Genomic DNA, 16,032 nt, shown 5'->3' on the forward strand with positions numbered 1-16,032 from the left:
GACACACTCATACGTCACTTTCATGCCCTCCTCATAGCCACATACGCACACCGCCAAGCCACACTCACACACCTTCATATCCTTCATAGCCGCACGCGTCCTCTCTCTCGGGCCACACTACTCCTCTTTCTTTCCATCAGGACCCGCGACGCCATTAATCTCCACCGCATTCCTATTTTTCCTACAAATAATCTCCACGTCCATTTTTTTACCATAGCCTCCATGAATTCTCATTGCTTCAAATATATTGTGGATTCTTCTAGAGTCATGAGAGGCTAATTCCATTGTGCTTCTTGGAGATGGAGGAGTAGCTTGACCTTGGAGCTTCAACTAGGGGAGTATTTAGTTTTAATTAATTTTCTCCTGAACTTTATTAGATTTTTGTGTGTTAGGAATATTTTTATTTGATTTGGAGACTGAGATTATGCGTTATAATTTCTGTTAATTCAATTTTTGCAGTTAAATTTGAGTTGTATTACTTGGTATTTGAATTTATATATATTTCCTTTGTATTCATTAAAATTATTTTATTTGGCGTGTTGTTGGATTTTATGATTGAGATGTGTTACAATTGAGTGTCTCTGTAAGCATTTGTTAAAAGAGAAACAAGTTTTATTAACTCAATTTAAATTGTACGTCAAGTGATTTTTTAATGGGGCTTAATAATTTGATTGCTATCTAGTGTTTAGGGTAGTCAATTGTTAAGTTTACTTGACCCAAACCGTATTTGGGGTTATTTTTCTTAACTTAGTGCATTATTTTACTCCCATATCTTTATTAAGCAAGGATAGCTACATTTTATTTTCAAAAAGCATTCTCATCACTGATTTTCTAAAACCCAATTTTGAATTTTTCATTCTCTCTTTATTAAAAATACCAAAAAAAAGTAGTTTAGATTTATTTCTTATTTTCATAATTAGTTTTATTAATTGAAAAATCCTTTTCCAAACCCCTCCTTTTAATTCTTTGTCACTTAGTTAACTTAGGAATTAATAAAAAGCTCCTCAAGAGACTCAACTCAAGTTATGCTTTGCTGCATAATTTGGTTTTATTTTTTATTTAACTCAAGGCGACTAAAAAGGTTCAAATCAACAACCAAGTAAAATAACATTAAATTGCAAGTTCTAAGCTACCTCTTATACCCTTGATTCACACGGCCTCTTGTGCTTCATTTTGAGCTTCCACTTGCTCCACAATAATGGCTATCAAACAACAAGAATAAATGCATTCCAAATCAATAATACCATTCCATTACACAATCTTTTCTAAAACCCTACCCTTTTAACCTTTAATTTAGGGTTTTAGCATCATCATTCTTTACATAATTCTCATAGGTTTTTTCTACACAATTTTTCATGTAGAATCCATATTTGGACTCAGATTCATCAAAATGCAACTCCTTCTCTTCTTATTTAGTTTGGCCGAATAGTCCCTTAGGGTTCCAAAATTCCATTTTCAATTTCAATTAAACACATGTTCTTCACATATCCCTACATAAATTCAACTTCTAAATCCATTGGAAGCATCAAAACAATAAAAATCAAACCCTAGGACAGCATAATAGTCTTGGCCGAACAGTACCCCAAGAATGCACAACTTGATATCTTTCAAACAACAAGGTTTAATCATCGTCAAATAATCATTTCATATCCTTTAATCCATATATCAACTTAATATCAATCATAAACCATCAAGAAACAATTCGTCCAACACCAACCCTAACCAAGTTTAAAACCATCAATTCATAAAAAATCAAATACTAGATAGGATAGTCATGCCTTTACCTTGATTATTGGCTTCAAATCACTTGGATTCACCTTATTCTTTCTCTCCTCCTTCTCTTTTTCCCTTTGGCCAAAACCTTTAGCTCCCAAGCTCTCCAAACTGGTCGAAAAGAGTGCCTTAAGAGGAGAGAAAGCAATATATATAGAACTTGTCTTGAACTTACCATGTGGTAACTTGTTTAACCCTTGATTTTCAACCAAGGACACATGGCTTCATCTCTTCTCTTCTTCCCTTCCAACACGCAATTTGTCACTCCTGGGTGTCCACCAAATTAAATGAAGGTGCTACCTTATGGAATACATAAGCTCCCATATGTAAAAATTCACATATTTTATTCATAATTTCAATCTTCCAATTCTATCCTTCGACAAATTGTATTATTCCATCTAGGTCCTCACCTCCCCAAATGGTGCCATTTAGGTCAGAAAAATGGGAGAAAATTTGGCCCCACCAAGCTTGTGGCTATTGCACTGTATAATTTCACGATATCGGTTAAATTTTTCTTGGATCCTACTAAAGTCATTGTCTCCGAAAATTCATTTCCTTGTTCCAATAACTTCTTTTTAATGAGAAAATGTTTCTCTATTTTTTTCAGATTTTATTTTGCCCTATAGCTCTTTCAGTTGAATTTTTCTCGAAATCGGCTCTTTACCAATATAATTTTCATCTTTAAATAATTTAAAGCTAACTTTTGTACCTGTAGAGGTTAAAAATAATTTTAAAATTCATAATAACCTTTCAAATAAATTTTTAAATGTTTTCATGAATTATTGAGGCCCCTGTATATTTTAAATAATTCAATTCGGCTAAATTTTTCTTAATTAGCCAAAATTTCAAGAAAATACAGAAAATTTCAAAATAAATTATTTTTATCTTTCAAGCCTCAAATGCTATTCTGCATCCTTTGTTCTATTTTTCATGATTTTTTGAAAATTTTCTAAAATTTCATATCTACATTCCTACTCTATTCAATATTGACCGGATATTTTACAAATGACAATCTGGTCCCCAGTCCGATTTCAGTTCAAAAATTATGCCATCTATCTATTGGCTACCATACCTAACCCATGATCTATTTTATATTCCTCATTTTTAGGGTTAAAATTAGCGGGATGTGATAATAATAGCCCATCAATCCCAAAAATCCTCATAATGGGGAAACAGATTGGGTGGTTGCCAATCTTTAATAGTTTATATCTTAGATGGGTCCCTTTCAGCTCTTTTGCCAAAATAACATGGCCAAGATAATTAATTCGATTGTAGGTAAAAGAGTACTTAGATATCTTACCATGTAATTGATGCTCATCCAAACAATCTAAGAAAACTTTAAGTGATGTAGATGTATAGACCAATCAGCACTATAAATCAACATGTCATAAAAAATACTAATACAAACCTTTGAAGGAAAGGCTTAAAAATATCATTCGTGAGTACTTGAAAGGTGGCTAGGGTGCTTGTAAGACTAAAAGGCACGATAAGCCACTTATATAGCCCTTGATATGTTTTGGAAGCTGTTTTATGCCTATCCTCAAGTTTGACCAATATTTAATGATATCCAAAGCCTAAATCCAGCTTGGAAAAATAAGTCGCGCCTCTTAATTTATTGAGCAACTCATGTACTATAGGAATTGGATAAGATCATAAGAATCTTTGATAGTGACTACATTTGAGTCCCAACTGTAACACCTAACTCTCTTATATACTAATTGGGTTAATATAAAGATTGTGAACCACTTTCATTAGGTTTCTGACCTAGGAAAAATTGAGCCAATTTTTTGTTTGTTTCAAAGTACAAATATTTGGAAACAAATTCCAATACAAGAGTTGAACTAGTAAATAACATTAGAATTTGTTGTTTAAGAAATTCAAAACTTTCAAAAACCTGACTAGTGATTCATAATCAAACCCTACCTATAACTTACAATAAATAGAGACCTAAAATTATTTTTAAGCCAATAGGCCCTAAACCACATTAATAGACATATATACAAGCTTGCCTACTACTAATATACTTAAATAGTATATGGCTTGTACTCAGGAACTTCATGACCCTGAGAATCTATCTCTAGGTACCAATACTAGCTTTTCATCATGGTTAATTTCTCTAATTTTTTTCAGGTCAAAAGTCAACCCATAGATGGTTCGTTTTGGCTTTTCTCAGATGGTATATAAATAGGCTTTAAATTATGTTAAAACCAACCTCTTCTATCACCAAAAAAAACACTGACCTCTTTGCTTTTTGGGAACAAAATCATTTTTAAAACTTGTAATAATTTCACAAGTATTATTCCCCATTTATCTCTAATTATGTGAGCCTCCTCGCATTTTAAATAATTTAATTTTGGCTAATATTCTTAATTAGCCAAAAGCCTGGGAATTTCATCAATTTACTCTAGGGATATTTCATTATGTTTAGCCTTATATGAACCTCGAAACCTCATTTCCCATTTTTCTAAAATTTTTCAGGAATTTTTGGGCGTAGTTTCCATCATTGCCTTTTTCGACCTGAAATTTTTGAATTTATGATTAGATCCCTACTTGGGTTTTGCTTCAGAAATCATCTCACTAAAGTAGCCAACACAACTTTTGGCCATTAATCATCTTTAATTCCCATACTAGAGCCCTTGAGACTTCACCCAGGTCTCTAATTTGCATGTCTTGTAGTTCTAAAAAGCCCTTACTTTGCAATTTAGTCCTTGGAAATCTTCTTGTCCTTCTAGAAAACTTCTAAAACTCCTACCAAAAGGGGTGTAATAGCTTGCCCATTTTGGGCTAATTCTAATACTTCTAGGCTTAAAATTTGAGATGTTATATCTGTGACCAAGATAGACAATTTTCCTTTCACGTGAGTTGCATGTAATGACTACCTCTTTCACATATGGGACACGCTTTGTGCCCCTTAACATTATATTTTGACAAGTTTTCATATGTCAGGAAGTCATTTACTGCATGGAGTTTGAAGGTCTATTATTCATATGCATCAAACACATCAATACCTTTCTTCCTTTTTTCAAGTCCTCAATCAAAGGTGCCAAGTACACATCAATATTGTTTCCCAACTGTTTTGGCCCTGAGATCATCAAAGACAACATGATATACTTTTGCTTCGTACATAACCAAGGAGACAATTTGTAAATCACAAGGAGACTTGGCCAAGTACTTTGTGTGCCATTGAGATTACTGAATGAATTAATTTTGTCTATACAATGTCCAAGTCAAAGGTTTTTTAGTTCATTATCAACTTCAAGAAATTTTTGATCTATTGTCTTTCATTGAAGAGAATCGATCAAGTAACGAAGTTTTTTATCACTTATTTTCTCATCAAAATGTCATCTCAACTTCTTTGCTTCTATAGCATTAGCAAAAAAACGCTTAAACTATGGTATTATTAGAAGATACCACAACACTTCCAAACAAAGACCTTTCATAATTTGATCACAATCACTATTATCTGTAACACCTCTCAAATGAACTATATATTTAGTACTTAATTTTCACTATCCTTAATCATATAATTCAATTTAACAATTAATGCAACATCTAAGGGCTCTACCCTTTTATTCATATCAATTAAGCATAAAAAAGATTTAAAATCATAACTCACACATAAATATCCACGTCCAAATCCATAAAGAAAAACTAAAAAAAGAATTATTATAAGCAACAAAGCAAATTAAAAAAAGTCCTATATTTCACCAGTAGCACACAACCATTAATGTCTTAAGGTCATGATGACAATAAAATATAACTCAACATGTGTTTGAGGGCACAAGAACCAATGGCTTACTCCTTGGATGCCTTCCCCTGCTCCTTATAAGATTCTTTACTTAAAAAAATGTTAAAGAATTAGGTTAACACTTGATAATAGGATTTTACCATAAATACTAAGGCAGAGTAACGGGCGGGTTGGGCAGCCCGTGTCCTAACCCGTAGCCCGCTTGTTTAAAGTTACACAAGTATGGGATGGCTCATACTAGTGATGAACCCATTTAAGCCCGCAATAAACAGGCTGAGAATAAATGGGCGGGTTAAATGGGTTATGAGCAACCCGTCTAGGAACTGCCTTTCTTTTTTTAAAAAAAAAAAAAGGAGTTGGAAATCTGAATCAGCTTAAAGGCCACCATATCAAAGTATCAACCATGATCCATAGCTCATTGTCATTGAAGTCAAATTTTCAAAGTCAAAACTCATAACCAAATTTCATAGAAAAATGACAAGATCAGGAAGGGCAAAACAATTTGTGAAAATATAGATGATAGATTTAAGGAGAATACAAAAAATTCATAGCAAAAATTACAACCACATTAGACACAATCAAACATATTCAAATTGAATGAATGAGTCTGAGACTGATGAGGTAGAGGCACGGCGGAGGAAAGAGCAGTGAGCAGTTATGGACACAGAGAGAAGATGTGAGAGCGAGATGGCAAGAGGGTGACAACGTGATGAAGCCATGAGAGTGGCTGACTGGTTACCATCTCCATTCGCGTAGTCGAGATCGGAGGTCAATGACCGAGGTAGCTTAGCAACAACGGAGGAGAGATGGTGACAGTGATGCGAGAGAGTAGAGAAAGAAGAGAGAAGCAGGTGGAGGAGGAAGGCAACGAGAAAAAATGGTGATGAGTAAAAACTGGAAAATGGAAAGGAGTTTGGGAAGAGGAAAAAAGCGGCGATCTAGTGATGGGAAAGGATTGGGTAACAACGAAGTAGCGAACCTAAGCAACGAGAGGCGAAGAGGGTTTCTTACTTTCTTTTCTAATTGTTTAGTTCTAAAATTTAAATGTTATATAAAAAATTGATAAACACATCTCTAGTGTGGGTAACGGGAACTGAACCTGGGAGTAGGAGCCAGTAATGCGCAAAACTCTTCTACCACCGAGATAAGGTTACTACTATTTTGTGGGTGAGAAAAACAATATATTATAATATACTTCGTACATTAAAAAATAAAAAAATATAAATAGGCGAGCACGGACAGCCTAAAGGTATGCCCTTAGCTCACCTGTTTATTCTCCTAACCCGCCCATTTGAGTCTGCCTGTTTTATATGCATTTTGGGAGGACCCAAACAGGTAAAAAATTTTCGGGTTGCGAGCAGACTTAGTAGGTTACGGGTTCTTTGCTCAGCCCTAATACACACATATATGGACTAAGCAAATCTATACACACAAACATGACCAATTTATGTGTATATATATTCACCAATAAATTATATATATACTAAGACCAAATGAAAAACATAAGCAATCATGAATTAGTCAAGCTCAAGCCAAACTCTAGCTCCCCGCTTTAAAGGCATAATTGTCTCATGTTCTCATCAAACCAGACCCTGCAAGATATCGTCCCACTTTCCCACGGAACAGGGCCTTACAATGTATATTTATATAATTAATTATACTATTCTCATTTAGCTTGCAAGCAAATAGAAACTCTAAACAACCAGAATTATCACCGAGTCCACAAGAATTATAAGTACGTAAAAACATTAATTTTAAAACTAGTAAAAAGATTATTCATAACTACTTTGAAATTTCTCGACAACTGCTGTGTAGCTTTAAAGTTGTAAAAAGATTATTCATAACTACTTTGAAATTTCTCGACAACAGCTCTGTAGCTTTAAAGTTGCTCTAAAAGAATCAAATAAATATGATTACATCCTCGTAATTAAAATTTCATATATATATATATATAGACACACACATATATAGTATCAAATTGTTTTCCTAAAACTATTCTAAGATTACCCTAAAACTATTTTAGAACAATAAAAGTTTTCCCGAAAACCCAATACTCTTTTTATGTCCATGTTTCATAATAATCTTGCTAGTTTATTATCATAAAAAGTTACATGTAAATCTGATTTAGAGAAATTTTCAGAAACTTCATTTAGCTAATGAATTGAATTCACATTACAAAAACCCATGAAAAGGGAAAAAAAATGTTGGAATTAAAATCCAATGGTTTAGATTGAGGTTGAACGAGGGAGTATTTTTCTTTTCCCTTCCTCTTCTCGTGCGTGCGCGCTCATTTATGTGTGTGTGTAAAGTGGATTACTTTTTTCTTCTTCTTCTTTTTTTTGATGGGATGTACATTACTTTCTTCACAATATAAAAAGCAGCATAAATTGAAAGAAAAGGAGGAAAGAAGAGAGAGGAAGGAAAAGAAATTACGAACATTAAAGAAGAGCAAAAAAAGAGTAATGAGGGGGGGATGAGGGAGGTACTGCAGAGGAAGAATATCTCACTACAGTTTCCACTAGAGCAAATTTTTTATTTACTTATATAAGCTTTAAAAATTTATCGAATCTCAACATACCTTTTCGATATCTTATCTTATCTTCTTATGATCATTATCAAGAGTCCTATTGAATGTCATAATAAATTCCAAGATTATTAATAAAACTATTGACCAAATTTGAAACACTTTAAGGTTGATCTGATTTTTTTCTGTTGTTGTTACTATTATTGTTTGTCTGTCTGTTTATTATTTTGTGTTGTCCTTCTATGGTAAATGTGTGTACATATAATATTATTTATGATTATTAATTTCTATTTAATCTACTTTTAAGCTTTCTGGTTTTCTTTAATCTTTAATAAATATTGATTTATTCGATAACTTATTCGTTACTTTTTTTTTTTACCCTAAGCCTCTTTTTAGGCCAAAACTTCATCTTATATCCTCTTTAAGGTTGCTACCAGCGCTCTAACTCCTAAATAAAAAATCAGGATATTTTACCATCTTTCTCCATTTTGTATCTTAAAGTGCTACATTTAGACACTTATTTAATCCTTCATACTTATTACTATACAATATGTAGTTGTTAGGGCTTGTTGTATCTTCTCTTACTTCAAACCCATCGGACACAATTATTTTTTACCTCATACATCTCTTTGAGAAGTGAATTTCTTTTAGGAAGCATATTATTCAACTCGAGCAATTTCGTGAAACTAATATTAGTCCACCCGTTTCTTGCCTTCAAATTCATTAACTTTAACACAGTTATCAACTTTATGTAATCATCTTTATGCCCTGGGTACAAAGGTGTCTCAGCGTCACTGTGCAAACTTTCAAAAATCAGAAAAAACTATATAAAGGACCCAGCCCTAATATCATAAAACATATTTTAAATTCTATCACTAAAGTTATCACTGACAACTTTCTCCTTTCCAAACAAATGAGTTTTTCTAATTTGTTTATGGACATCCAGGGGGTGTTATAAATATTGTAATATTAAGTGTCGATGTTCATAATTTTCTAAGAGTCGTTTTTTGGGATTCCACATTTAAAGCTACCTTTAAATGTTTGACTTGAGAGTTTTCTATGATTAATACTCATAACTTTTAAATGTTATATATCCTATCATTATGTAGAGTTATTCCTTGTTGTAACTCTTCAAAAGAATTTAAAGACTTGTAGCCTATAAATAGTTGGTATGTACCAAGTGATTGCAAACTTAAAATAAATAAAAGATTACTCCGTATTCCTCCTCCAATTCTCTCTTATATATTTTCTCCATCTCTTTTATTTCAATCCCTTATATTTTCTTTATTTTACAACACATTACATGAACACAAAATTTCCAATATTTTATTAGAGGTTCGCCGTGGATCAATTCTTTTTTTTTTTTATAATAAAACAAACAAATTCAAACCACTAAAGCCACTCTAATCAATACAAATCAAATGTCTGACTTTGATAATTACACAGTTAACTGACAGTGACATCCAGGAATCGTTCTATGACAAATGGAATTTTTATTTTTTCATCCACAAAAAAAGCAAATAAATTTACTCGCAATCATTTGTGCATTGTCCTTTGGCTTTGTTTTTTATCCTTATTTTTTATCTTTGTGAATAATGTGCACCCGCATTCCTTTTATTATATACCTTTTTTGTACGATGTTGGAAAATAATTCTCTTACAATAATGCACATAATGCAATCATGCTGAAGAAGATTTAAAAAAAAAAAAAGAAGGTTTAATGCAAGTTTTTCTCGTTTAAGTTTTAAAATTGTTGACATGCAATAAAAATATCATATTGCAACCGCAAAACATATATTGTATATTATTCTTGTATGAATCCCAGTACTCACAGAATTGTAACCATAAATATGGCTTCTACTCATGAACTTCATGCAACACATGAGATACTTTCCAAAATATTAATTTAATCACAGTTATATCTCAAAATGTTTTGCTTAAAATAAGTTACAAATGTGGATTCATGTAGCTATAAATATGAGAATATTATATGTGAATCATATATTTAAATCTTATAGAAGAAAGGAAAAATTTTAATAAATTCAATTTAGAAAAAAAATGGAGAAAATGGAATTAAAAGCTTTTAATTATTTTTTTTACTTTTGTATCTGACACATTCTTTTTATTAAGATTTCATAACCCTACTTTTCTAATTTTTTAAATCAAACTCATTAAAATTTTTTCATTCCTCCCTTTCCTTCTATTTCTTTCATATGAAGCGTTTAGTGATTTACAGCTAAGAGTTTCATATTTGAAAGGATGGGGAGTTAAAAAGAGACAGCGTAGACAGAGCTAAGCCGAACCTTGTTTTGCATGGATATTGGATTCCAACACGGGGTATGGGGGCTCATCATAAAGCTGCACCATCCAAATAATATTTAGATAGTCTGATTTAATTTCATTTTATAATCACATTTTAAACTTTTTATTTTAATGTATACGAATTTTTTTTTTAAAAAAAGCATCATCTTAAAAAAAATATAAAATAAACATATCATTTGAAAATTGAATATTATAAATTTTAAATCCAAATCATCCAAATTAAATTTAGATAATCCAAATTCTATTATAGTGATGAGGATCATGTGATCATGATGCTAAATTTCACCGGCTCAAGGACTAAGAACAATTTTATGTTTTTGAAGGTAAAGGCTTGACAGCCTTTTGGGCCTTTTATATCTGAATCTCAGAACAAATAACTGGGCAAAAACATGGCTTTTTTTTTCATTTGGGTTCATCTGCTTTTGAAACAAGAGCAACTTCGGAAGCCCAACTGTGAGATTTTTGTTGCTTCCCTTCATTTCAGAAGCCCAATTACGAAAACTCTGTTATGAAAAGAACCACGAGCTTCAAAGTAAAACCAAAAAAAGTCCAAAACTATGGAAGTCGGCGGCCAACTGGCCATGTACATATACCCGCAAAATTGAACAAAGTTTTTTGGAAAGTGTTTGTCTGAGTTCTTTTTTTTTTAAAGTTTTTTTTCCCTCCTTGAATGTTCTGGGCTCGGACGGTTTCTTTTCAACTTTTCTGTAACGTAATCAAATTGGCAATTGCAATTTCTTTTCAACTTTAATAAAAAGAAATCAAGAAAAGGACATGAGCTCGGAAAAGAGAGATCAAGAAGTTGATTGGACAGTTTGCTATGCTTTTATGTCCATGCAGGAAGCTTCGAATTAAGCGAAGAAAATGGGTCATTTTCATTTGATGAGGCATTTTCAATTTTTCATACGAATAATGATTATAAGTTTAACCTCCGAAAATTATTTTGATTTCAATTCATGTCAAACTGATAAGAATCATGTGGGCAGCAAAGCTCTCTTAATAAATGTAATTAAATATTTAATAGAGTTGCACATGCAAGACTCGGACTCAAGACTACTGGCTAATCTAACGAAACTTTTTACTAGCTAGTATGTTAGTGGCTAATTGGTGTCGTTATCTTATTTTATAGCGTTATGGTCTCTCCGACGCCCTAAAATATTTTTTAAGTACATTTAATATTAAAATATTTTGTAGTGTAATTTTTTTCTCAAAGTATTAATGTTTATAGGAGCAATTGTGCCCTTACTTTTTTCTTTTTTAAGAGCAATTTTAAGCTTGTTGTTAACTCCTTAAAAAAAACTCATCAAATGAATAACACCAAGAACTCTAAAGTATTTTTTCAGTATTTTTTAGAATACTGGATATACCTAAAAAAGATATTTTAGAGTGTTGGATACATCACAAAACCCTTTAAAGTATTGATACACTTAAAAAAAATATTTTATGGTGCCAAATGAATCACAAAATACTTTACAGTTTTAAGTACACTTGAGAAACTACTTCAAAATGCCGGGTCAACTTTAACCCTATTTTATATCATAGATGACAATGAACATTGTTTTTTGGTTACAAATAATGAACAAGTTTATTTTGCATTCTTTTGCAATTTGATTGAAATTTTGAAAACTAATTGTTTTTAAGGTTGGGCTATTGGCCCAATGATTTTGTTACCTCTAGGCATGGGAGACAAAGGGGGTCACAATCTGCATCGATGACCATTGGGACTTAAGACTAAAAATAGTTTGAAAATATTAACTTTCTATTCGAACTCTCTGCAAAAAAAGTATTTTAAAACCTTTTTCACACAAGAAACTGCTCGGTTGGGGCTCCCCCCCCCGGGGGATTAGAGTCATATGCATAGAGAATGTGATGGGCTGAACATTATATTCCTTTAAAATTGGTTTAGCTAATAAATTGGGCAAATGCTTAAGTACTTGGATTGATTGTGCTAGAGATAAAAGTTTGATCTATCAATAGGGTTTGGACTCCATCACAAATATAACTTCTTGGCAAGTCAGATTATTATCACAAATTGGCTGACTCTAATTAAATCAATCTCATCTGTTTTTAATATTTTTTTGTTACACTGTGCAAGGTTACCCAAGAAACTTCGTGGTAAGATTGATTCCCCTTGTCTAAATGTCTTTTGGGGATTTTTGGGGATAGAAAGTGAATTCATCTTAAAGGACGTAATTTCTTATTTCTACATATTCAAGAGGGTGGCTTGGTCTATGGCAAAAAAAGAAAAACAAAGAAAAGAGGGTGGCTTGAATCTTCACCCCATTAAATGTGTTAATCACGCTCTTTTAACCAAACAGATATAGCATATCCTGCATGCTACTAACCATTCTTTGTTACATAATTGTTCCTTGGCTTAGATGAAAAGTGGGATTGGGAACTGGGATTTCTATCAACCACCCCTAATGGTGGTCCATGCAATGAGCTTTAGCTACTCAATTGAATCTTTAATATGCGGCTGATCTCCTATTATGCATTCCCTTTTTATTGGAAATTGATTTTTAGGAATAAGGATTTGATACTTCAAGCTTAATCTCCTTCGGTTGCTAAAAGCATTCTCAGGACTCCCTTGCCTTTCCATGATGCTAAGGATTGTTTGATCTAGGATGGTGCTTATACAGCAAAAGAAGGTTTTAAGATCTGCTTACATTATGCTTTAAATGTGAATGATAGATATGACTCTTTCTGGAGATTTTTATGTTTTATTTCTTTACCTTTTAAATATCTCTTGTTTATAAGGAAATTGCTTCATCAAGTCATTCATTCCATTAATATGCTGGGATGTTCTCTCCCTCTCTTGCTGAGAGGCGCTATAATTCATCTTGGCCTTGGAAAGGAATTTTTGAATATGCCAACATAATTGTAGATAAATTCAAATAGCAGGTTGCTAATTGCACTAAAATTCCGATGATATAAGCAAAACTTAAATGGTGGCCTGGCTTTGATACACCCACATATCAGCTACTTCTGTAGAGGTAGTTGTTGATTGTATTGTGCATCAATCACAACACTTCATTTTTTGCCTAGAGAAATTTTCCACTTTCCTACTCTATGTAGAATCATCAAGATTAGCTTACATAGATAGGCAACTCTTAAGGTTCTTGCCATGTGAAAGATGGTTTTTCTATCATTTTGCAAAGCTACATTCATGATATTTATCAAATTTCACATCCTTGTGTTTTGGGATTTTGTTAATCTACCTTACAAATTTTCTGCTTGTCATCTAGAAATTCTTTTACAAGACAATTTACTTATAGACATATTTAAGATCCATCATTTTGACGTCTCTACAATTTGTCTTTTTTTAGTATTTCCTGTAGAAGAATCTTTTGTGCGTTATTTTTGTTGTGTTGTTATGCTAAAGCGATTAGGTTTGGCTACCTTTCAATTAGAGATTCTAATGTTCATGGTTTATAACAAGCTATTGAATACTCTTTGCTTGCTTTACAAGAAAGGTGATTTTGAATCATTATCATTGTCAACCTTACATGGAGATGGCAGAATTTTGCTTTTTACCAAGCTCTTATCTTTGATCCATCCCACATTGTAAATGAGTTTCATGAATATGTAAATATTTTAGAGATTATCTGTCAATAGCCATCCAATCACCCTTGTGTGTTTGCTCAATGATCTTCATCATTCGTTCAAGAATCTATGGTTTAGAAAGTGCAAATAAAAAAGAATTAAATACTGCCAAAATTCTCTTCCAATAAAGCGTTTACACAATTCATGAATTCATTTTGAATAAGCCTTCATACTATACTTATATCATGATATTTTTACCTTACTTGTCTTAGTTATGCTCTGTCGTGAGATTTTTTGTCTGATAGTTGTTTTATGTATTGGTTCTAAGTTTCTAGATCCAATGAGATTCTGAAATGTCTTATAGAATAGCCTCGATTGTGATATTTACTATTATTTTCAGTGTTTTCAACATATCTTTTTCTAATTTCCCATGGTATTTCTTTTGTCTTTGAGGCGATTATCTCTATGGGGCTCTTCTATTAACTTGGTATTTTGAATTATTTTATCTTTTATTTTTAATATAATTACTTTTTTATTAAAAAAGTTTAATATAATAATAAGATAAAGGAACATGGAAAAATTAGAAAGAGGAACCAAGTGAAAATAATATTTATTAAAAACCTTAATTATTTAGAAGGACCGGATATTAAAATATAAATTTAAAATGACTCAAATCACCCCTATTCCTACCAAACCCCTATATTTTCTCACCACCTCCTTAAATTTTCATATTATTTAGTAGAATAATTACAATTTATTTGAATTAATTTAAACTAATTTAAATTTTAAAGTCAGATACTACTTCTAATTAATTAAATTAATCACCAACACTAGTTAATGTATTTTTCTAGGGAAAATTTCAGATAAAGCCATTTGAATATACATAATTTCAGATTGGGTCCTGGAATTGTCTAAATGACAGAAAGGATCAATGACTCAATCTGTCATTTCCACAATTAAGAGCAATTGACAATTTTGTCCTCATTTGTATTCATTTATTACAATAATATAAGAAATTACTATAAGGGTTTAGGTGTTACCCAGATTCATGTAGAGAATAACTATTTATTTTTTCGTAGTCAGGAATACCCCATAAGAAGGTGCCTTGTTATTAACTACAACTAATCATATAATCACCATAACAGTATAAGCATTATCTAGATTTGTTTAGAGAATAACTACTGACTTTTACTTTCATTTGTATTCATTCATTACAATAATTTAAGGAATCACTATAAGGGTTTAGGTGTTATCTAGATTCGTGTAGAGAATAACTATTCATTTTTTCGTAGTTAAGAATGCCCCATAAGAAGATGTCTTGTTATTAACTACAATTAATTATATAATCACTAAAACAGTATAAGCGTTACCTAGATTTATTTAGAGAATAACTACTCACTTTTGCTTAATCAGGACAAAATTGTCAATTGCTCTTGATTCTAGAAATGACAGATTGGGTCATTGACCCTTTCTGTCATTTACATAATTCCAGGATCCAATATGGAATTATGTATATTCGAATGACTTTATCTGAGATTTTCTCATTTTTCTATTGTTTTTAATTAATAATTTTTTGTAGCCTTGCTGAAAAATGAGTATCGCAGTAAAAAAATTTAAAAAAAGTTGTTCTATATTTTTGTTTATCCATTTCATACTAGTATTTTATTTGAATAAGTTGAATCCTCTTACTTAATAAAATTAAAAATTAAAAATTAAAAGTAACATAAGAAATTTATTATAAATATTTGTCATAATAAAAGTAGTTATAATAGTTTGAGTAAGAAAATTCAAATTTAAACTTATGTGATTTTTTATTCTCATTAATTATAGATAAGTTATATATTATTTATTATTATATCACTTTTTTTAATTTTAAATTCAACTATATGATTCACGAAGTCCAAAATAAGAGTTTTATTTTTCAAAAAGAATGATGGACGAATAAATTAATAAATTATTTAATTATTTAGAGTTCTTTCATAACTTTGTAATTCCAATTAGTTTGAATTAATTTGAATAAACTTTAATTATTTTGTTAAGAAAGGAAAATTAAAGGATGTGGTGAGAGATATTTGTTAAGAGTAAATTGGTAATTTTAAATTTATATTTTAATATTTGGTCCT

The sequence above is a fragment of the Neltuma alba genome, unplaced genomic scaffold (assembly GCF_004799145.2).
Source record: "Neltuma alba isolate B1F8T4 unplaced genomic scaffold, ASM479914v2 tig00011033_pilon, whole genome shotgun sequence".
In the NCBI taxonomy this organism is placed as follows: domain Eukaryota; kingdom Viridiplantae; phylum Streptophyta; class Magnoliopsida; order Fabales; family Fabaceae; genus Neltuma; species Neltuma alba.